Genomic DNA, 23,808 nt, shown 5'->3' with positions numbered 1-23,808 from the left:
GTAATGTGGTCGAACATTCTGTGTATCAATGCCCTTATCAGTATGATTAGTTATTGATTCCAAATCCTTACAGATTTTCTGTGTGGAAAAATGATTTATTTTATCATTTTTCTTTGTTAAAGATGTAAGACATAAGAAAATATCTGATAATGTGCAGCCAATGTACATATTGAAATCATGTAAATCCAACACTTTTTTTAATGTGCACAGGTTTTCAGCATCAATGCAACCGTTTTTCTTCAGCTCTGACGTCATGGTGCATGAGTGTTTGCAACATGGAATTATCATAAAAAAAACATGGTGGCAGTAATCAGAGACAATGATAATGTCATATGATTCCAAAGGAATAAAACATTTGGAACTGGTTCTTGATTCCATCCACGACAAGATAGAGGGGTGGGTGCAACCACACGCCTACATTACAAAGACCAATTGTGAAACTTTACTCAGTTTTATCACACTACATACGAGGTCTATTAGAAAAGTATCCGACCTTATTATTTTTTTCAAAAACCATATGGATTTGAATCACGTGTGATTGCGTCAGACAAGCCTGAACCCTCGTGCGCATGTGTGAGTTTTTCCACGCCTGTCGGTTGCGACATTCGCCTGTGAGCAGGCTTTGAGTGAGGAGTGGTCCACCCCCCTCGGTGGATTTTCATTGTCAGGAAATGGCGGAATGATTTGGGCTTTTTTTCCATCAGAATTTTTTCAGAAACTGTTAGAGACTGGCATCTGGAAACCATTTGAAAAATTTATCTGGCTTTCGGTGAAAATTTTACGGGCTTCACAGAGAATAAGGACTGTTACTACAGCTTTAAGGACGGCTCTAAGGACGCTCGGCACGCCGCGCTCTGTGCCGCCATCGAGAGCCACAAATCACCGGATCATTTCTAAACGGATGGCTCTGTGGATCCGAGACCGTCGTGTGCACTTTCTCTGGTTATCACAAGAGCTGGAAATCAACCATTTTCTGGCAGATTTCACTTTTAACAAGACATTTTGTCATGGAAAGCCAAGACATGCGGAATTCCTCTGCATGTCTGTTTCAATGTGCCGAAAAAGTGCTGATGTCCACGTCTTTTCACAATTCCTGTGCTAGTCAGACGACGTCCCGGATAAAACACAGCGTCCAGTTTGGAAATGAATGGCACATTCCACTGTTACAGGAGTTTTTGTGATGGAAAGAGGAGCGGAGGCTTCGCATGTCGCGGCGGTGCCGCATGGCGCACAGCAACGCCGTGATGAAGCCTCACAGGACATGTTTTGGCATGTCCAGGCACATCCACAATTTCTTGGATAATCACTCGATGGAAAAACCACCGACAGCTGTCTGAACGCCATCTCAAAGCCGTCCTGTGAGACCAAAACGGAGGTGTTCCTTTGTCTCGCTCCATCAGCAAATCGGTCATGACGCGCGAAGCCGCCGCTCGGCTTTCCATGACAAAATCTCTTGATAAAGTGAAATCTGCCGGAAAATGGTTGATGTCCAGCTCTTGTGATAACCAGAGAAAGTGCATACGACGGTCCGGCTCCACAGAGCCATCCGTTTAGAAATTATCTGGTGGTTTGTGGCTCTCAATGGCGGCACGGAGCGCGGCGCGCCGAGCGTCCTTAAGGCCGTCCTTAAAGCTGTAGTAACAGTCCTTATTCTCTGTGAAGCCCGTAAAATTTTCACCGAAAGCCAGATAAATTTTTCGAATGGTTTCCAGCTGCCAGTCTCTAAGAGTTTCTGAAAAAATTCTGATGGAAAAAAAGCCCAAATCATTCCGCCATTTCCTGACAATGAAATCCTGCCGAGGGGGTGGACCACTCTTCACTCAAAGCCTGCTCACAGGCAAATGACGCAACCGACAGGCGTGGAAAAACTCACGCATGTGCACGAGGGTTCAAGCTTGTCTGACGCAATCACACGTGATTCAAATCCATATGGTTTTTGAAAAAAATAATAAGGTTGGATACTTTTCTAACAGATCTCGTATTAATAATGCACTATTTCCCCCATGATGTAGGCTCATACAGCTAATGGGGAAAAAAGAAAGTATGACAAATCCAGTGTCATCAACAAACATTTATCTAATAAAATAGTTTTTAGTCATACTTGTGTGTAAAAAAGACTCTTCCTGCCAAGTCTGAGCACAGTTTTTATAATGTGGTCATTATCACAGAGTTATGTGTCATAAGAAAACACTTAAAACAGCTTTGTTGTTTAATGGTGCAACTGCCATTTTGATCTCAGCTGTCCCATTAAAGATGCAAAATATGAGGTTTAACATCCAAAATCACATTTGATCACATTTTTTACTTACACATTGATGATCCAGAACATTGCTCCTGTGATTTTGCTCCACTGGTTATTTTATTTTATACATGTTTTATGGACTTCAGTTTCTCAGCCATAGGTGAGACCTGACTGAGCTCTTGGTCATCTGAAAAGTTATACAAGTATTGCCGTGATAATTAATGACTCAGTTTCACTCACAGAACTGTTTGGCTGACGCACATCCATGTTTCATTCATTATTCATAATGCTATTTTGGAGACAATGGTTGAACTTGTTTAACTCCATTGGATAATAGCTGTGTGTTCATCAGGTGTTGTGTTGTTGTTACGCCGCATCACCATGAACTAAATAAGGGAAACCATCTGTGATATCAGCCATAGATTTTCTGAAGAGAAGGTTTGACGTCCAAATTGATGGGTTGGGCTCTTGATATCACCAACTTGCCTGTGCCAAACCATAAATGGATAAACGGTTGTAGAGTGGGCAAAACGGGTGTGACCTGGGCACAATGAATGAGGACCTGAACACACTCACCTACGTTGTATTTGGAAAGCTAGCTAAGGCTAACAGGCTATGCAACTTGGTTTGGGTGATTGATGAATGCATTATTTTTTTATTTTTACAGACTGGAAACTGGGCAACATGTGGGCTCAATAACCATGTCACCATCAAGAAATCTAACATCACCAAGCTATTAATACATGCTAGTTAGTGCAAATAGTGCTAACATACCAATTAAATAATACTAAAATTTCACTCAATGGCAATACTGGAGCACCAACTTCTGAGATGTCCAACTGGTACAATTCACTGCACAGCAAACCATATTATCTCAAATATTTGTGATAAAATGTACATAAAGGACCCGCCAGCTGGACCAGGATGCTCACTTTCAAAGTGACCACACCCCTTAATTAATCATAAGTTCATGGCATAAAATAGCTTAAACGGATGAGTTGTATAACTCCTCCTCCCCCGTAAAGATCTCTTGAAAGGGGAAACTTGCAGAGACCAAAACCATTTTTTGTACCACACTGTAAACATGTTTATTTCTGCTGTAATGTTGGACACTTTTCTGCTTGTGGACAACAAGTGTAGCTCTGAACAAATGTCATAGTATACAGTGTAGCCGATAAATGTGTATATATCATAAGAATCTTTCATTTTGTGATGCACACCAAATTTGACACAATGGTACTTCTTGGCCTACTTTTTGCAAGAAACACCATTAGGCCCTTCAGTTTTCAAGATGGTGACCATTTTTCTTTAACATGGCACCCAGAAATATGTATTTTTGTCATATCTGCACAATCTTGGTTTATTTCAATGTTATACTGTTAAATATTGTACTGGGTGTAAAGGGTTTAGCAGTAGAGGTAGTGTTTTTGTTTTTAAAGTCAGCCATGTCCTTAGGATGAACAGTAGTCCTCACTAGAAAGAGGCTTTGCAAAGGAAAATGTAAATACTGCAGCTTTGGACTGAGCTGCACAGCACTATGTGGCTACAAATGTGAAATATATACCTGTATATGTAGACCTCATTTAATGTCAAGTAGTGTAAAGGAAATAAAATTACATGGACTGTCTGTATCCAATGTAACCATATTTTGCATGTATTTGTGAGTTTCCGTCAGTGTACGACAGTAAAAACATAGGTTCACTGCATGAAAAATGTTGCTTTTAAAATGGAGATGACTCAGATTATATCTTAAAATATTACTTTTGTGTTTTGGAGCATCCCATTTAATGATTTAGTACCATAATCGCCTATATTTTCTTGCCAAATAGCTTTGCGCTAATAGGCTATTTTAAACTTTCATGTGGCTAACAGCTTTTTTTGAAGAAAAGGACGCCTCAGGAGTATTTAAACCAGACTTGGTGCTTGAATTATCAACTGAACAATTCTTTTACTTATCTCCTGCACTAAGATGGCAAAGCTAAACACGTATTGTTACTCACGACTGTGGGCGCACGCCACCCCTCCCTTTTCATGGACCAAAGAAATAAAAATCATTTCTACCAGACTGTGATTCAGTGAGGGTGTTCACTTTTTTAGCCACAGACATTTCATATGTTTTCTGTTATTTGTCATCATAACGTCATCGCATCACATTCAAGATTGTACAAGTACAAATTAAAAATTTGTGGTAGAATATGTGCCAAAATGCAGGAAATGGCACCTAATTTTTTTTTTTTTTATTTCTGGTGAGCATCCTCCCCTTAGTCACACCTTACTCATTCACAAATCTATGCCCTCCCCCCCGCCCACACCCCTTTACATAATTGTGGATCTGCCCCTGCCTGTGCATATTCTTATGGGCCTTTCACATTGAATACGTCAGATGCGTCAAAAATCGGTCTAAAAAGCATTATTTTCAATGAGACACGTTGCTTTTTAGATGCATCAGAAGCGTTGCGTCAAAAGCCGAGCTAAAGCAATGCTTCTGACGGGAGTGCGCATTGCCGCTTGTCGGCAGGCTGACGTGGTCAAAGTTCAATCCAATCCAACTCTGCTCTGAGCTGTGACGTACCTTTGCGTTGTCCAATAGGAACGACGTTTCGGGCCAAAACACGGAAAACTAGTGGCAGAAACCACTGATCTCTACAAAATGGATTGGTGCAGAAACCACTGATTTGTGCAAAACATACGTGTCACAAGACTGCTCATTTATGGAGCAGTTTTCTGAAGAAAAATCCTTGGAAATGTTTTTTGTTGTTGTTGGTTACCTCAGAATTTCTGATTAATGTTAAAAAAAAGTTTAGAACACTTGTAATTAAAATAACTAAATAAATCAATAAATGGTTCTTTAGAAACCTTTCATCAGTAAATTTAAACCACCTGTTATTTCAGATTAGATAATTTCTTGTTTAACATACAGAACCTCAGACATTTATTTTTAGACAAAATAACATGGAAATTTGTACATTTTTTTTAAGTCTGGTAGATTACTTATATCTCATTTCAACCATAAAAACAGACACTGTAAATACAAATGTTTATTATAAACAGGAAATAATTTAACAATGACTGCAGTGTGGTGGTAAAGTAGGATTTCTGTGACATAAACCTCATGATGAATTTTTTTAATGGACATTTCAATTTGTAATTTCGCTAAAATATCAGGACAGAGTTATTTCTAAAATATGAATTTGAGCGCAATAAGTGGAGAGATTCTACTTGTGCAAATGTCTTTGGACTTTGATTCGTGGACATTTTTAATGATCCGTTCATTTATTGTTAAAATATAAAATGAAACAGCTTTTTAAAAAATAATAAAATAGTTGCTGTTGAAAGAGCCTTTTATTTAGAAGCAGGTGATGTTCTGCTGGATTCTCAGGACCAGATGAAGGTCTCTTCTGCAACTTTGAACTCTCGTGGTGTTTCTGAAGAGCAGAGATGTTTTCTTTCGACTGGACTTCGTGGTGTTCAGTTCATCAATGGAAGTTTGGTTGTCTGCACAGCAAATGTTCCTGATTGAGACAAATAAAAATATTTCTTTAAATATAAAGAAACACTAAACAATTTATACACTCAACAAAAATATAAACGCAACACTTTTGGTTTTGCTCCCATTTTGTATGAGATGAACTCAAAGATCTAAAACTTTTTCCACATACACAATATCACCATTTCTCTCAAATATTGTTCACAAACCAGTCTAAATCTGTGATAGTGAGCACTTCTCCTTTGCTGAGATAATCCATCCCACCTCACAGGTGTGCCATATCAAGATGCTGATTAGACACCATGATTAGTGCACAGGTGTGCCTTAGACTGCCCACTATAAAAGACCACTCTGAAAGGTGCAGTTTTATCACACAGCACAATGCCACAGATGTCGCAAGATTTGAGGGAGCGTGCAATTGGCATGCTGACAGCAGGAATGTCAACCAGAGGTGTTGCTCGTGTATTGAATGTTCATGTCTCTACCATAAGCCGTCTCCAAAGGCGTTTCAGAGAATTTGGCAGTACATCCAACCAGCCTCACAACCGCAGACCACGTGTAACCACACCAGCCCAGGACCTCCACATCCAGCATGTTCACCTCCAAGATCGTCTGAGATCAGCCACTCGGACAGCTGCTGGAACAATCGGTTTGCATAACCAAAGAATTTCTGCACAAACTGTCAGAAACCGTCTCAGGGAAGCTCATCTGCATGCTCGTCGTCCTCATCGGGGTCTCGACCTGACTCCAGTTCGTCCAGTTCGACGTGAGTGGGCAAATGCTCACATTCGCTGGCGTTTGGCACGTTGGAGAGGTGTTCTCTTCATGGATGATGCGAAGGAGATGTGTTGCACTGCATGAGGCAAATGGTGGTCACACCAGATACTGACTGGTATCCCCCCCAATAAAACAAAACTGCACCTTTCAGAGTGGCCTGTTATTGTGGGCAGTCTAAGGCACACCTGTGCACTAATCATGGTGTCTAATCAGCATCTTGATATGGCACACCTGTGAGGTGGGATGGATTATCTCAGCAAAGGAGAAGTGCTCAACTATCACAGATTTAGACTGGTTTGTGAACAATATTTGAGGGAAATGGTGATATTGTGTATGTGGAAAAGGTTTTAGATCTTTGAGTTCATCTCATACAAAATGAGAGCAAAACCAAAAGTGTTGCGTTTATATTTTTGTTGAGTATATATAAAAAAGGGGAAAAAAAGATGAAAAAAAAAAACACCTGAAAAAATAAGTTATTTAAAGTTGAGCTTTTGTGGTGTCTGAAAAAAGCTGTAGCTTTATTTGTTAAAAATAAAAAAGACTGATCCATTTACAAATTAAAGCATTCACTCAGATCAACTGTGCTAAAAGGCTAAGCTAACGTTAGCCGATCAATAAACCTTCACAGCAGTTCAGTAAACGTCACATTTTATTTTTATATTATTCTCACCTCGATAAAGCTGCAGAACTAAACTCCGTTGGTCAAACTCGGACTTTGCATATATCAATAAAGTGGGAGATTTCGGACTGAGTGGGTTTGCCCCATCACCCCCCGGCTGCCTGCCTCAGTCTGCCCAGGAATGATGCCTGAAGGCCGGCTTCTCCGTGCGGGTTGGCCCGCTGTCGCGGTTCGATCGATATCCCACCAAGTCGCCAGTCCTCCCTCGGTCGGCGTCACTCCGAAAAGTAGCTGAAAAAAATCTTCTCCCAGCAGGGTGATGGGAGAATCGTTCTACTGCTGTTTTTTAAAGCTTTTTTGTGGATCAGGTGACGCAAATTCAAGATGGCGATCGCTGAACTTTTTTCAGGTTGTGGAAACAGCCAGAGTGTGACGAAGCAATCTCCGCCCCCTTGCTGCTTCCGAAGCGATGCGTCTGACTTGGAAACGCATCCGACGGATTGGGAAGCGTTGACGGATTGGCCTGAAGTGTTTACTCTCTTGTTCTCTGCCTCCACCTGGCAGGTGGTGATACTGCAGCAAATAGCAAATCTTCATATGAAGGAGCTTAGAAAGTCCTGGAATTTTTTCTTTATTCAAAAGTGCCACCTTTGGCGGTGAAGGCCTGTCTTGTGTTGGGGGTCAATCATGAATCCAAAGTCTTAACATTTCAACAGCTCTTGACAGCTTGTTTTCATTAATAATGTTTGTACACTAAGATGTAAAAACAGTTTTTTTGTTCTTAAGACAAATTTTTAATATATGTATGCATTTTGCCCCAACTGTTAGGGCTAATACACATCACCGTCGACTGTACACCAGCTGACTCATGATGACTGAGAGATAAACCAGTGATTTCAGCATCTCAATTTAAAAAGACCTGGTGGTTTTGATGTGCCACAACCCATGTCATTACCATTGAAGATCACTATTGAAACACTGATTGCGACAGCTCTCACTTTAAAGGGCTCCAGCTTCTCTTACCTCTGTGTGACTTAATTGGGAGCAGGATTGTTCAGCGGTGATGAAATCCAGACACAACCCAGTCTGTGTACGTGGAACCACAGCAGAGAGGAATCTACCACGATCTGAGACGCTAACTCTGTGTCCCCCAGAGCCCCTCAGACCTGAAGGTCACAGTTGGCATCATCTTGACACCAGTAAGTTGGTGAACATTCTGGGTTTCCTTTTGTGTGAGTGACAGGCTTTGCACTGTGGGAAGTTGCCATGCACTTGTTAACCCTGTTCCACTTTCCTTCTGCCATTCAAGATGCGGCTCACAGCTACACAAAATACCATGTTAAGAATGATGCAAATAGCAATTTCAGAGACCACAAGAGTGAGGTATTTCTTCTGGAAAACAGCTTCAGAGCTGTGCAGAAAAACAAAGCATAGATTTGAATGAGAAGAGCAGAGTGGTGCAACTCATAGGATTCCTTTATAACCATTCAATAGCACAACACCACCTACACATTTGAGAGTTTCGTCCTGTTTTTGTTTGTTTGGTTCTGGCTGATCATCACCAGCTGATCTTAAGTGCATTAAAAAAACACTCTCCTTGATGGGGTTGTATCTTATTCTCTGGAGTTGCCCAGGATGTGAGGCGCCGAGCAGGTGTTGGGATACTCACGAGTCCCCAGCTGAGTGCCGCTACATTGGAGTTTACCCCGGGAGACAAGAGGGTTGCCTCCCTGCACCTTTGGGGCAGAGCAGGAAGCTGATGTAGGATTATCATCAATTTCCCTGGTGGAAGTCACTGAGGTAGTCAAACAACTCCACAATGGCAATGGGAGTTGATGAGATCCGTCCAGAAATGCTGAAGGCTCTAGGTGGGGAGGGACTGTCTTGGATGAGACGTCTCTTCAACATTGCATTGAGGTCTGGGACAGTGCCTAAGGATTGGCAAACTGGGGTGGTGGTCCCCATATTTAAAAGGGGGACCAGATAGTGTGTGCCAATTACAGGGGCATCACACTACTCAGCCTCCCTGGTAAAGTCTACTCCAGGGTGCTGGAAAGGAGCGTTCGGCTAATAGTTGAGCCTCTGATTGAAGAGGAACAATGTGGGTTCCGTCCTGGTCATGGAACAACTGACCAGCTCTTCACTCTCACAAGGATCTTGGAGGGTGCCTGGGAGTATGCCCATCCAGTCTGCATGTGTTTTGTGGACTTGGAGAAGGCGCATGATCAGGTACCCCAGGAGATACTGTGGGAGTATGGAGTGAGGGGGTCCCTTCTCAAGACCATCTAATCTCTGTACTTACAAAGTGAGAGCCGTATTCAGGTGCTTGGCAGTAAGTCTGACTCACTTCCGGTGGGGGCTGGCCTCCGCCAGAGTTGTGCCTGGTCACCAATCCTGTTTGTGATATTTATGGGCAGGATATCGAGGTGTAGTCAGTGGGAGGAGGGTTTCCAGTTTTGTGGGCTCAGGGTCTCATCACTGCTTTTTGCAGATGATGTGGTCCTATTGGCTTCATTGGCTGGTGACCTCCAACACTCACTGGATCAGTTCACAGCCAACTGTGAAGCGGCAGGGATGAGGATCAGCACCTCTAAATCTGAGGCCATGGTTCTCAGCAGGAAACCGATGGATTGCCTACTCTGGGTAGGGAACGCAGCCTTGCCCCAACTGAAGGATTTCAAGGACCTCGGGGTCTTGTTCACGAGTGAGGGGACAATGGAGCATGAGATTGGTCAGAGAATAGGCGCAGCAAGGGATGGTATTTCATTCGCTCTACTGTACTGCTGTGATGAAAAGGGAGCTGAGCCAAAAGGCGAAGCTCTTGATCTACTGGTCATTCTTCATTCTTTCTCTCGCCTACGATCATGAGGGTTGGGTCATGATCAAAAGAACTAGATCGTGGGTACAAGTGGCTGAAATGAGCTTCCTTAGGAGGGTGGCTGGTGTCTCTCTTAGAGAAAGGGTGAGAGGTTTGGTCATCTTTGGGGAGCTCAGAGTAGAGCTGCTGCTCCTTCACATTGAAAGGAGCCAGCTGAGGTGGCTCGGTAATAGGGAGATGTTCCAGACACATCCATCTGGGAGGAGATCCTGGGTAAGACCCAGGACTAGGTGGAGAGATTATATCTCCACACTGTCCTGGAAACACCTCGGGATCCTCCAGTCAGAGGTGGTCAATGTGGCCCAGGAGAGAGAAGTCTGAGGTCCCCTACTAGAGCTGTTGCCCCTGCAGCCTGATCTCGGATAAGCTGTTGAAGAGGAGTGAGATCAGCTGGTGCTGGTGCTTATCCACAAATACCGTTTCTGTAGTGGCTGAGAGTCTACGGCTCCCCTGGACCAGATGTCACTCAATTGACTGGGAAAGGTTACTTCCCCAAGTCAAGGCCAATACCCGTTTAGAGTTGGGTGACTGGGACAGTGCAGATAGTGAAAATTAAAACAATGTGTTGAATACTTTAATTTTAGGCATGTTTTTTTATGTGTACTCTGATCAAGGAGCATACATTTAAAAATGGGATCAACAACACGTCACCTATGTTTGAAAGGTAGATAATTCTGTACAATATGTATTAGTCATCTGTTAGAAATTCATACATGTAAAGCTTTATCCACAGTATAACACATTTTGTGTGCATCGCCTCTATTTTCAGGATGAACTGGAATGCCCTCCAGGGGGAGTTGTAGGTTCTCATCCTCTTCACACTACGGAATCCAGAGCATCAAAGACCCTCAGGGCCTATGTAGGACTTGCTTCCTCCATTATTGTGTATGTGCTGCATTACAAGAGTTTTATGTGCTGAGAAAATTTATGTGTAAATCTGTTGTAAAGCAAAGCATTGAAAGCTCAAATTTGTTGAATTTTGACTTCACTGACCTTTGCATACACTGCCAGTTAGTTCTGAGAAGAGAAGTGCTAATAATGGAGGAGACACTGTTGTTAAAAACATACATGTTGGAACTGACCTCTTTGAGATCCCTATTTGTTGAATAATGGAGTGAGTTCTCAGCAGAAGCTGGGTCAAATGCCATGTAACGATGCATCACTTCTCTCACTGCATGAAAGGGTAGTCTGCAGTTAATGTTCTTGAATCTGACGGGTAGATTCACAATTTTCATACAATAAAACAAATCAAATTAAGGTTGAGGCTCCCATGTGACTTCTGTCAAACTATAGCTGAAATTTCACTAAAAAAAAATAATAATAATTTGTTCCACTGCCCCATAAAGTTGTATTGTATAACTGCTGATGCAACAGACAAATGTTTCCCTCCACACAAGGCCATAATTCATTCAGCGTTATCATCAATGTCTGGATGGAGTCTTTCCCTCACCTCCTTTTTGCATGATCCCTCAGTTTTTGGAACTGACTACTATAATAATAATACTTTTATTTTTTAAATTAGTGTACAATTAAAAATGACAAAATTACAACAAATATTTGAACACATTAAAAACAGTAACCAAGCCATGTATACCATACACAAAAAGAACAATTTTATTTAATTTACAATAAATTAGCATACACTAATTACAAACAGTAGAATGCAAGTAGGTTTTAAGATAACCTCACTCCAGAAACATTTACTGTACAGAACTATACTGTTTTTTTTATCTCTTAACACTCAGAGCCCTAATGATGCTCTCCTGCATCCTATTCAACTTTTCATCATACATCTATTAATAGATCAGACTTTGAAACAGCGTTCTCACATTCAGAAAACTGAGTTTGTTCTGAACATTTTGATATGCAACACATGGGCATTATACTAAAATAAATTACCTTAACCCCTTAACGCCTATTGTCGCATATATGCTACAATATTTGACTCAAATATGCAACATACCAAATTGACCAGTATGCCTGTTGTCGCAAATTTGCAACATACCATTATTATTATAACATTATAACATAAATTATTACCAAAATACCAAAATTACTATTTATTTTTTGTGCAAAAGTGTAATTAATAATCTCAACATTATTTACCATCCTTAAAGGCAAAAACACACACAAAACTTTTTTTATATACAACTATAGAAATTCAGGCGTTAAGGGGTTAAAAGGAGAATTTCTTAAGGTATCGTAAAATCAAGTAAATACCGTTTGGGCTCTAAAGGTTATTGATTGTAAGTTAAGTCCAAGTCATATTTAGTGACTTGGAAATGTTCACGTATCCATCCCCTGATTTCACTCAAGAAAATTGACCATAAAAGTGATGATTTATAGTAACAATAACACATAGTTTGTTCAATTACTTATGGCCTCTGAAAATGGAGGGACTGTGTACGGTGTACAAATGGCTCTAATGTAGATCTATTATGGATCTGTGTGTAGATTTGGCACATGTTTTAGGCCTGATGTTCTTCCTGATAGAACCCCACACATTACATGGAGAATTCACACAGGTAGTTTTGATCCAGGAACCGTCTTCACTTACCATACAATAATTTCAGGAACATTTGTCTGTCTGCTTGTTTCCCCTACACCTCCCAGGTCCTTTGGTCAATTTCCACCAAACTTGATATATGGATGGCATTCAACGCAAGAATTGCCCTTAAGGTGTTTGTTTGGGGTCATATCATGGTCATATTTTCATTTGTAGCCCAATGTCCACCAAATGTGACACACATGTGAAAATCGGTTCCAGAATTGTCCAGCAAGGTCAAAGTTTCTAAAGATCAGCCACTGGGGCCAATGTCATGCTTATCTGTTAGTTGGGCCTATCCCTCCCAGGTCGTTTTACTGATTTACTCCAAACTTTGTATTTCAATGAAAGTTGACCCCAAAATTGTCCACAAATAATTATATTTAGCAAAGGAATTTCAATTCCATCTGATTTGGACCAAATGTGGCACACTACTGGATGGATTTCAGAATGGTCCTGATAAGATCAGTCACAGGTCAGTCACTTGAATGAAGGTCAAGATCACTGGGGTCAGCTGTCAGATTGCCACAGCCATTTATGTTCAACACACCTACAGGTACTACTCTAGAGAACATGAATTGGAACAAAAGCAGGTTTCCCTGTACTGATGTGTGTTCAGAAGTGCACGTTTGTGTTTCAGAATTCTTGTATATTCTGCTGACATGGAAACACTGTCTCCTGCAGATGCAAACACACTGACACTTCAGCTCCTCCACTAATAGTCTCCAATATTACTTACAGCCTTAAAACGTAGGATTGTGGCATTTAACTGTTTGGTGGTACAGATTGCACTCAGCCCTCTCCCGTCTGAATGCCGGATCAGCAGACTCGCTCGGGCATGAGATGGTGAGATGAGCACACACACACACACACACATACACACAGCTGCTCGGTCGAGAGGTGGCTTCATTCCCCGCGGGGTTTAAACAGCCAAACACAAGAGCAACTGGGTTGGTGTTTATGTAAACACCTTCGTGTTATAGAGCGTGTGTCATGCAGGAACCAGAACAACAGGGTGTGGACAGTGTCTACAAGGGCTGTAGATATATACTGCATCTGGAAAGTATTCACAGCACGTCACTTTTTCCACAGTCTTATTCCAAAACGAAGTTTTTTGCAAATTTATTAAAAATAAAAAACTAAGAAATCACATGTACATACATATTCACACCCTTTGCTCAATACTTTGTTAATGCACCTTTGACAGCAAATTCAGCCTCAAGTCTTCTTGTATATATAATGCCACAAGGTTACCACATCTGTATTTGGGCAGTTTTGCCCATTCCTCATTGTAGCACCTCTCAAGCTCCATCAGGTTGGATGGGGAGCGTCAGTGCAGTCATTTTCAGATCAGAGATTTTCAATCAGATTCAGGTCTTGGTAAAGGGCCTTTTCCACCACGCATCGTTCTAAAAGCTATTATTTCCAATGAGAAGCGTAGTGCGCACTGCCATTTCATGTCAAACCACAGTCAACTCAGTCCAACTTTCACCGCTGCATGCTGTGACGTAGCTTCGCAGGTCCAATACAAACAAGTCATCAGGCCAAACACAGAAGATGACCGAGTGCAGAAATGTGTGTCAGAGGAACATCAGAACTGTTAATTTATACACAGCAGTTATCTAAAGAAAATCCTTACAAACATGGGTGCAATTTGATGGGGGATAGGGGGGACATGTCCCCCCCACCTTTTCAACCAGGGGGGACAGAATATGGTATGTTCCCCACACCTTCTGACATATATGTGTGTACTTGAAACATGCTATGCCAGTCTTATGTGCAAACCATGTCAGTCTTATGTGCAAAACCATGTCAGAATAGTATCTTTGTTTGTGCAAGTTTGTATTTTTAGCAGCATTGACTTGTTTACAACACCTGTTTCTTGTTTGTCACATTTGGAATTTTTTGGGACTGCATTTGCCCAGATTTGAAACCAAAAATAGTTGCCTCTAGGGACTAGTGTCTACACATAGGTATCAATGGACCATATGCTAATTTACTAAATTCTGAAAGTTAGAAAAGGAAATCAGAAAAGCTATCTGGGACCTCAGAAAGCCCATCTGCAATTATTGCTTGATCTCCAAAATCAGTCTATGCAAGCGAAATTATGTTCAGTATGAGTGTTGTCATTAGTGCCACTCGAAAATTAAACTCATAAGTAATTTATCCTAAACTTATGATCTGTTGTTTTTTCAAACTTATGCAAAAAACAAATCTTGAAAAAAAATACAGTATGCGATAGTTAATAATTATTAAGAGCCTGTTGTTTCATATTTATGAATACATTTTACCACATTACAGTTGTTTAATGAAAACTCAACCTATCATTCTTTTTGAGTTCTACACATGTGGTGACACCTTATTTACACCAGGATGTTAATAAAATTAAATCTGGGTATTCTCAGAAGAAAGTACTTATATCCACAGTTTCAAATTGCATAAGTCAAATGATGTCCAATTTATCGTCATCATCAATTTCATCAACCATCATCAACTTTATTTATATAGCGCCAAATCACAACAAACAGTTGCCCCAAGGCGCTTTATATTGTAAGGCAAGGCCATACAATAATTACGTAAAAACCCCAACGGTCAAAACGACCCCCTGTGAGCAAGCACTTGGCGACAGTGGGAAGGAAAAAGTCCCTTTTAACAGGAAGAAACCTCCAGCAGAACCAGGCTCAGGGAGGGGCAGTCTTCTGCTGGGACTGGTTGGGGCTGAGGGAGATAACCAGGAAAAAGACATGCTGTGGAGGGGAGCAGAGATCAATCACTAATGATTAAATGCAGAGTGGTGCATACAGAGCAAAAAGAGAAAGAAACACTCAGTGCATCATGAGAACCCCCCAGCAGTCTAAGTCTATAGCAGCATAACTAAGGGATGGTTCAGGGTCACCTGATCCAGCCCTAACTATAAGCTTTAGCAAAAAGAAAGTTTTAAGCCTAATCTTAAAAGTAGAGAGGGTGTCTGTCTCCCTGATCCGAATTGGGAGCTGGTTCCACAGGAGAGGAGCCTGAAAGCTGAAGGCTCTGCCTCCCATTCTACTCTTACAAACCCTAGGAACTACAAGTAAGCCTGCAGTCTGAGAGCGAAGCGCTCTATTGGGGTGATATGGTACTATGAGGTCCCTAAGATAAGATGGGACCTGATTATTCAAAACCTTATAAGTAAGAAGAAGAATTTTAAATTCTATTCTAGAATTAACAGGAAGCCAATGAAGAGAGGCCAATATGGGTGAGATATGCTCTCTCCTTCTTGTCCCCGTTAGTACTCTAGCTGCAGCATTTTGAATTAACTGAAGGCTTTTCAGGGAACTTTTAGGACAACCTGATAATAATGAATTACAATAGTCCAGCCTAGAGGAAATAAATGCATGAGTTTTTCAGCATCACTCTGAGACAAGACCTTTCTAATTTTAGAGATATTGCGTAAATGCAAAAAAGCAGTCCTACATATTTGTTTAATATGCGCTTTGAATGACATATCCTGATCAAAAATGACTCCAAGATTTCTCACAGTATTACTAGAGGTCAGGGTAATGCCATCCAGAGTAAGGATCTGGTTAGACACCATGTTTCTAAGATTTGTGGGGCCAAGTACAATAACTTCAGTTTTATGAGTTTACGAGGTCTGTCCGTAAAGTATAGGTCCTTTTTATTTTTTTCAAAAACTATATGGATTTCATTCATATGTTTTTACGTCAGACATGCTTGAACCCTCGTGCGCATGCGTGAGTTTTTCCACGCCTGTCGGTGACGTCATTCGCCTGTGAGCACTCCTTGTGGGAGGAGTCGTCCAGCCCCTCGTCGGAATTCCTTTGTCTGAGAAGTTGCTGAGAGACTGGCGCTTTGTTTGATCAAAATTTTTTCTAAACCTGTGAGACACATCGAAGTGGACATGGTTCGAAAAATTAAGCTGGTCTTCAGTGAAAATTTTAACAGCTGATGAGAGATTTTGAGGTGATACTGTTACTTTAAGGACTTCCCACGGTGCGAGACGTCGCGCAGCGCTCTCAGGCAGCGTCATCAGCCTGTTCAAGCTGAAAACCTCCACATTTCAGGCTCTATTGATCCAGGACGTTGTGAGAGAACAGAGAAGTTTCAGAAGAAGTCGTTTCAGCATTTTATCCGGATATTCCACTGTTAAAGGATTGCAGCGGGACGCATCCGTCGGGACGCATCCGCCGCGACGCTCCGCCACAGGAAAAACACCTCCATTGGAAGCCTTAAGGACAAGTTGGAACATCTCCAGCTGATAAACAATTTCTCATATACTCACTCCACTGAAAGCCATCAAAAGCCGCCTGGATTTTAACAAATGGTTATCAACACGGAGGTGTTTTTCCTGTGTCGCCGCACCGCGTCGGCTGTGTCCCGACGCGCGGACCCGTCCGCACGTCTTTCATTAAAAAAATCTCCTTTAACAGTGGAATATCCGGATAAAATGCTGAAACCGACTTCATGGAAAAACTCACGCATGCGCACAAGGGTTCAAGCATGTCTGACGTAAAAACATATGAATGAAATCCATATAGTTTTTGAAAAAAATAAAAAGGACCTATACTTTACGGACAGCCCTCGTAAAAGCAGGAAATTAGAGGTCATCCATGTCTTTATGTCTGTAAGACAATCCTGCAGTTTAGCTAATTGGTGTGTGTCCTCTGGCTTCATGGATAGATAAAGCTGGGTATCATCTGCGTAACAATGAAAATTTAAGCAATACCGTCTAATAATACTGCCTAAGGGAAGCATGTATAAAGTGAATAAAATTGGTCCTAGCACAGAACCTTGTGGAACTCCATAATTAACCTTAGTCTGTGAAGATTCCCCATTTACATGAACAAATTGTAATCTATTAGATAAATATGATTCAAACCACCGCAGTGCGGTGCCTTTAATACCTATGGCATGCTCTAATCTCTGTAATAAAATTTTATGGTCAACAGTATCAAAAGCAGCACTGAGGTCTAACAGAACAAGCACAGAGATGAGTCCACTGTCTGAGGCCATAAGAAGATCATTTGTAACCTTCACTAATGCTGTTTCTGTACTATGATGAATTCTAAAACCTGACTGAAACTCTTCAAACAGACCATTCCTCTGCAGATGATCAGTTAGCTGTTTTACAACTACCCTTTCAAGAATTTTTGAGAGAAAAGGAAGGTTGGAGATTGGCCTATAATTAGCTAAGATAGCTGGGTCAAGTGATGGCTTTTTAAGTAATGGTTTAATTACTGCCACCTTAAAAGCCTGTGGTACATAGCCAACTAATAAAGATAGATTGATCATATTTAAGATCGAAGCATTAAATAATGGTAGGGCTTCCTTGAGCAGCCTGGTAGGAATGGGGTCTAACAGACATGTTGATGGTTTGGATGAAGTAACTAATGAAAATAACTCAGACAGAACAATCGGAGAGAAAGAGTCTAACCAAATACCGGCATCACTGAAAGCAGCCAAAGATAACGATACGTCTTTGGGATGGTTATGAGTAATTTTTTCTCTAATAGTTAAAATTTTATTAGCAAAGAAAGTCATGAAGTCATTACTAGTTAAACTTAAAGGAATACTCGACTCAATAGAGCTCTGATTCTTTGTCAGCCTGGCTACAGTGCTGAAAAGAAACCTGGGGTTGTTCTTATTTTCTTCAATTAGTGATGAGTAGTAAGATGTCCTAGCTTTACGGAGGGCTTTTTTTTATAGAGCAACAGGCTAAGTGAAGATCTTCTAAATTAGTGAGACGCCATTTCCTCTCCAACTTACGGGTTATCTGCTTTAAGCTGCGAGTTTGTGAGTTATACCACGGAGTCAGGCACTTCTGATTTAAAGCTCTCTTTTTCAGAGGAGATACAGCATCCAAAGTTGTCTTCAATGAGGATGTAAAACTATTGACGAGATACTCTATCTCACTTACAGAGTTTAGGTAGCTACTCTGCACTGTGTTGGTATATGGCATTAGAGAACATAAAGAAGGAATCATATCCTTAAACCTAGTTACAGTGTTTTCTGAAAGACTTCTAGTGTAATGAAACTTATTCCCCACTGCTGGGTAGTCCATCAGAGTAAATGTAAATGTTATTAAGAAATGATCAGACAGAAGGGAGTTTTCAGGGAATACTGTTAAGTCTTCAATTTCCATACCATAAGTCAGAACAAGATCTAAGATATGATTAAAGTGGTGGGTGGACTCATTTACATTTTGAGCAAAGCCAATTGAGTCTAATAATAGATTAAATGCAGTGTTGAGGCTGTCATTCTCAGCATCTGTGTGGATGTTAAAATCGCTCACTATAATTATCTGAGCTAAGCACCAAGTCAGACAAAAGGTCTGAAAATTCACAGAGAAACTCACAGTAACGACCAGGAGGACGATAGATAACAACAAATAAAACTGTTTTTTGGGACTTCCAATTTGGATGGACAAGACTAAGAGTCAAGCTTTCAAATGAATTAAAGCTCTGTCTGGGTTTTTGATTAATTAATAAGCTGGAATGGAAGATTGCTGCTAATCCTCCGCCTTGGCCCGTGCTATGAGCATTCTGGCAGTTAGTGTGACTCGGGGGTGTTGACTCATTTAAACTAACATATTCATCCTGCTGTAACCAGGTTTCTGTAAGGCAGAATAAATCAATATGTTGATCAATTATTATATCATTTACTAACAGGGACTTAGAAGAGAGAGACCTAATGTTTAATAGACCACATTTAACTGTTTTAGTCTGTGGTGCAGTTGAAGGTGCTACATTATTTTTTCTTTTTGAGTTTTTATGCTTAAATAGATTTTTGCTGGTTATTGGTGGTCTGGGAGCAGGCACCGTCTCTACGGGGATGGGGTAATGAGGGGATGGCAGGGGGAGAGAAGCTGCAGAGAGGTGTGTAAGACTACAACTCTGCTTCCTGGTTCCAACCCTGGATAGTCACGGTTTGGAGGATTTAAGAAAATTGGCCAGATTTCTACAAATGACAGCTGCTCCATCCAAAGTGGGATGGATGCCGTCTCTCCTAACAAGACCAGGTTTTCCCCAGAAGCTTTGCCAATTATCTATGAAGCCCACCTCATTTTTTGGACACCACTCAGACAGCCAGCGATTCAAGGAGAACATGCGGCTAAACATGTCACTCCCGGTCCGATTGGGGACATTGTTTTTGCAAAGTTACACACCGATTCAATGTTAATTTTAGTGACCTCCGATTGGCGTAAACGGTTGTCATGACTGCCGATGTGAATTACAATCTTACCAAATTTACGCTTAGCCATAGCCAGCAGTTTTAAATTTCCTTTAATGTCGCCTGCTCTGGCCCCCGGAAGACAATTGACTATGGTTGCTGGTGTCGCTAACTTCACATTTCTCAAAACAGAGTCGCCAATAACCAGAGTTTGATCCTCGGCGGGTATGTCGCCGAGTGGGGAAAAACGGTTAGAAATGTGAACGGGTTGGCGGTGTATACGGGGCTTCTGTTTAGGGCTACGCTTCCTCCTCACAGTCACCCAGTCGGCCTGCTTTCCCGGCTGCTCGGGATCTGCCAGAGGGAAACTAACGGCGGCTAAGCTACCTTGGTCCGCACCGACTACAGGGGCCTGGCTACCTGTAGAATTTTCCATGATGCGGAGCCGAGTCTCCAATTCGCCCAGCCTGGCCTCCAAAGCTACGAATAAGCTACAAAAAACACCATAAATAAATATAAATATTTATTATAAACACAACAGGAGATGACTGCAGTGTGTCTGTTAATCAGGATTTCTCAATGTGACATAAATCTCACAATGAAATCCTTTTTTAGTCATTTCAACATTTACTTACATCTTTGTTGACTAGATGATTGCTTGTAATGTTGTAATCAGGACAGAGTAATTACTAAAATACAAATTTGACTATTCTAGTGACTGTGAATGCTTTGAAATTATGCACAGTAGGGGTGGAGCTTTTACCTATCCAAGTGTCTTATTGACTGAATTTTGACTTCATAGACATTTTTAATGATTCATTCATGTAATGTTAAAATATGAAATGAAACAGCTTTTTCAAATAATAGTTGCTCTTTAAAGAGCCTTTGTTTTATTTAGAAATGTAGCAGGAAGTGTTTGTTTTCAGACAACAGGTGAGCTAGACCCTCAGGACATTTAGCCAGATGAAGATCTCCTCTGCAGCTTCAACCTCAAATTGGTGGAGTTTTTGGAGACACTTTCCTCACATTTTGAAGAGCAGAGATGTTCTCTTCTTCCTCCTGGAATTCAGGTTTTGGTGTTCATCTCCATCACTGGATGTTCTGAAGTGCATCTGGAGATACAGTGGGGCAAATAAGTATTTCACCACTGTCAATTTTGCAAGTTTTCCCACCTACAAAGATTGGAGAGGTCTGTAATTTTTTTTATTGTAGGTAAACGTCAACTGTGAGACAGACTGTAAACAAAATCCTCTGAAAATCACATTGTATGATTTTTAACTAATTAATTTGCATTTTATTGCATGAAATAAGTATTTGATACAATTGAAAAACAGACCTTATATTTGGTGCAGAAAATTTATTTGCAATTACAGAGGTCAGACGTTTCCTGTAGTTCTTGACCAAGTTTGCACACTGCAGCAGGGATTTTGGTCCACTCCTCCATATAGATCTTCACCAGTTCTTTCAGCTTTGGAGTTAAGATAACACATTATTGATCTCACAGAGGAGAAATTCACATTACGTCAAAACAAGATGGGTGCAAGTAGAGGAAAATGTGCATCAAACAGCGTCTGCAAGGATAAATAAAATTATTTTTATATATATATATTTAACTTAATTTAATAACTTATTAAATTAGTTAACTTATAACTTATTTTTTCGGGTGTTTTTTCCATCGTTTTTTTTTTTGTTGCCGTTTTTCCTCTTATTTTTATGTATAAACTGTTGTTTCTTTATATTTAAATAAATATTTTTATTTGTCCCAATCAGGAACATTTGCTGTGCAGACAACCAAACTTCCATTGATGAGCTGAACACTGCGAAGTCCGGTCGAAAGAAAACATCTCTGCTTTTCAGCAACACCACCAGAGTTCAAAGCTGCAGAAGAGACCTTCATCTGGTCCTGAGAATCCAGCAGAACATCACCTGCTTCTAAATAAAAGGCTCTTTGAACAGCAACTATTTTATTATTTTTTAAAAAGCTGTTTCATTTTATATTTTAACAATAAATGAACGGATCATTAAAAATGTCCACGAAATCAAAGTCAAAAGACATTTGCACAAGTAGAAGCTCTCCACTTATTGTGCTCAAATACATATTAAATGACTCTGTCCTGATAACATTAAAGGCAATTATATATTTTGATGAAATTACAAGTTTAAATGACTATAAAAAAAATTCATCATGAGGTTTATGTCACAGAAATCCTACTTTACAATCACACTGCAGTCACTGTTAAATTATTTCCTTTTGCATTTATAATAAACATTTGTATTTATTTAGTGTTTGTTTTTCTGGTTGAAATGAGATATAAATAATCTACCAGACTTAAAAAATATACAAGTTTTCATGTTATTTTATTTGTCTAAAAATAAATGTCTGAGGTTCCTTATGTTAAACAAGAAATTATCTAATATGAAATAACAGGTGGTTTTAATTTACAGATGAAAGGTTTCTAAAGAACCATTTATTGATTTATTTAGCTATTTTAATTACAAGTGTTCTAAACTTTTTTTAACAGTAATCAGAAATTTTGAGGTAACAAACAACAACAAAAAACATTTCCAATGATTTTTCTTCAGAAAACTGCTCCATAAATGAGCAGTCCTGTCACAATTAATGTTTTGTACAGATCAGTGGTTTCTGCACCAATTGGATTGGTCCGATCCATTTTGTACAGATCAGTGGTTTCTGCACCAATCGGATTGGTCCAATCCATTTTGTACAGATCAGTGGTTTCTGCCACGAGTCATCCGTGTTTTGGCCCGATGCGTTGTTCCTATTGGACAACACGAAGGTACGTCACAGCTCAGAGTGTCGAAAGTTGGCGCACCTCATCTCGACAGAACACCGGCTCTGTGTGGTATGCAGGAGATCACTTGACCGAGGGTCTATACGTTCAAATAATAATTCGAAAAATGTCATGACTCTTTACTCTTAGTCAGTCTCTTACAACGGTGTAGCCTAAATACACGAGCTTTCCAGGAGCGCACCCAATTCATTACGCACGCTCAGAGGCACGTCTTCTCCGGTGTGCACTTTTTTTGGGGGGGGGGGGGACTCCGCCCCCTGTGATAAACTCATTGCCCCCTTAATATTTTTTTTCTGGCGCCGGGACTGTATATATATATATATATATATATATATATATATATATATATATATATATATAACAAACATGATTGGAATTGAAAAAAAAGATAGGAGCATCTTCTTTACAATATGTGAAGTGGAATTTAGATGTGGTAAGGTGATATTAGTGCTATTGCACATGATTTGTGGACAGATTATTGCATGTGGTTATTTCACAGTGATATTGTACAGTCTGACAGCAGCAGGGAGGAACGACCTGCGGTATCATTCCTTCTTGCACTGAGGGTGCCTCAGCCTGTCACTGAACGAGCTGCTCAGCTCCACTACAGTCCGGTGCAGAGGGTGAGAGGAGTTGTTCATGATGGATTTGAACTTGGCTAACACCCTTGTCTCAGCCACCTCCTCCAGAGGACAGCCCAGGACAGAGCTGGACTTCCTGACCACCTTATTCAGTCTCTTTCTCTCCCGCTCTGTGCTGCCCGTGGCCCAACAGACGACAGCATAGAGGAGAGCAGGGGCTACAACAGAGTCATAGGTCTTAAACAGAGGCCTGCTCACTCCAAAGGATCTCAGTCTCTTCAGAGTTTCAGCTCCCTCCAAAGATTGTCTATTGAGTTCAGGTCTGGAGACTGGCTCGGCCACTCCAGGACCTTGAAATGCTTCTTATGGAGCACTTTGTAGTTGCCCTGGCACATGTTTGGGATATTGATTTCTATGTACTCACGAGATGGAGGACCGGGCTGATCCGCTCATTTGCTGACTGTTGCCACAGCGCCGCCATCTTGGTTATCATCTGACAACTAGACATAAATAGAAATTCATATAGGCATGATCAATGTTTTTAAGAGTTTCACCATAAATCTGTTTTCTGTGCTGTTACATTTATTCAAACTCAGTCCCACATTTGTACAGCCAATATTTGATTAAAAAAAAAAAAAGTACAGAAGAGAATCAGTCCCAGTCCAGTCAAATACACTGTCTGCTGCAACACAAGATACT

General features: G+C 40.7%; 1 long non-coding RNA gene across 1 annotated transcript; it reads left to right on the top strand.

Annotated features, from left to right (window-relative positions):
• Positions 1-2,588: 2,588 nt before the first annotated feature.
• Positions 2,589-20,810, top strand: LOC117509759. The gene is made up of 3 exons (XR_004560504.1): positions 2,589-2,601; positions 15,624-15,629; positions 20,654-20,810. It is a non-coding gene; the product is annotated as an uncharacterized LOC117509759 (long non-coding RNA).
• Positions 20,811-23,808: the final 2,998 nt, after the last annotated feature.

The sequence above is a fragment of the Thalassophryne amazonica genome, chromosome 5 (assembly GCF_902500255.1).
Source record: "Thalassophryne amazonica chromosome 5, fThaAma1.1, whole genome shotgun sequence".
Lineage (NCBI taxonomy): Eukaryota > Metazoa > Chordata > Actinopteri > Batrachoidiformes > Batrachoididae > Thalassophryne > Thalassophryne amazonica.
The sequence above is the reverse complement of the archived record's forward strand: the minus strand, read 5'-3'. Positions and strand labels throughout refer to the sequence as shown.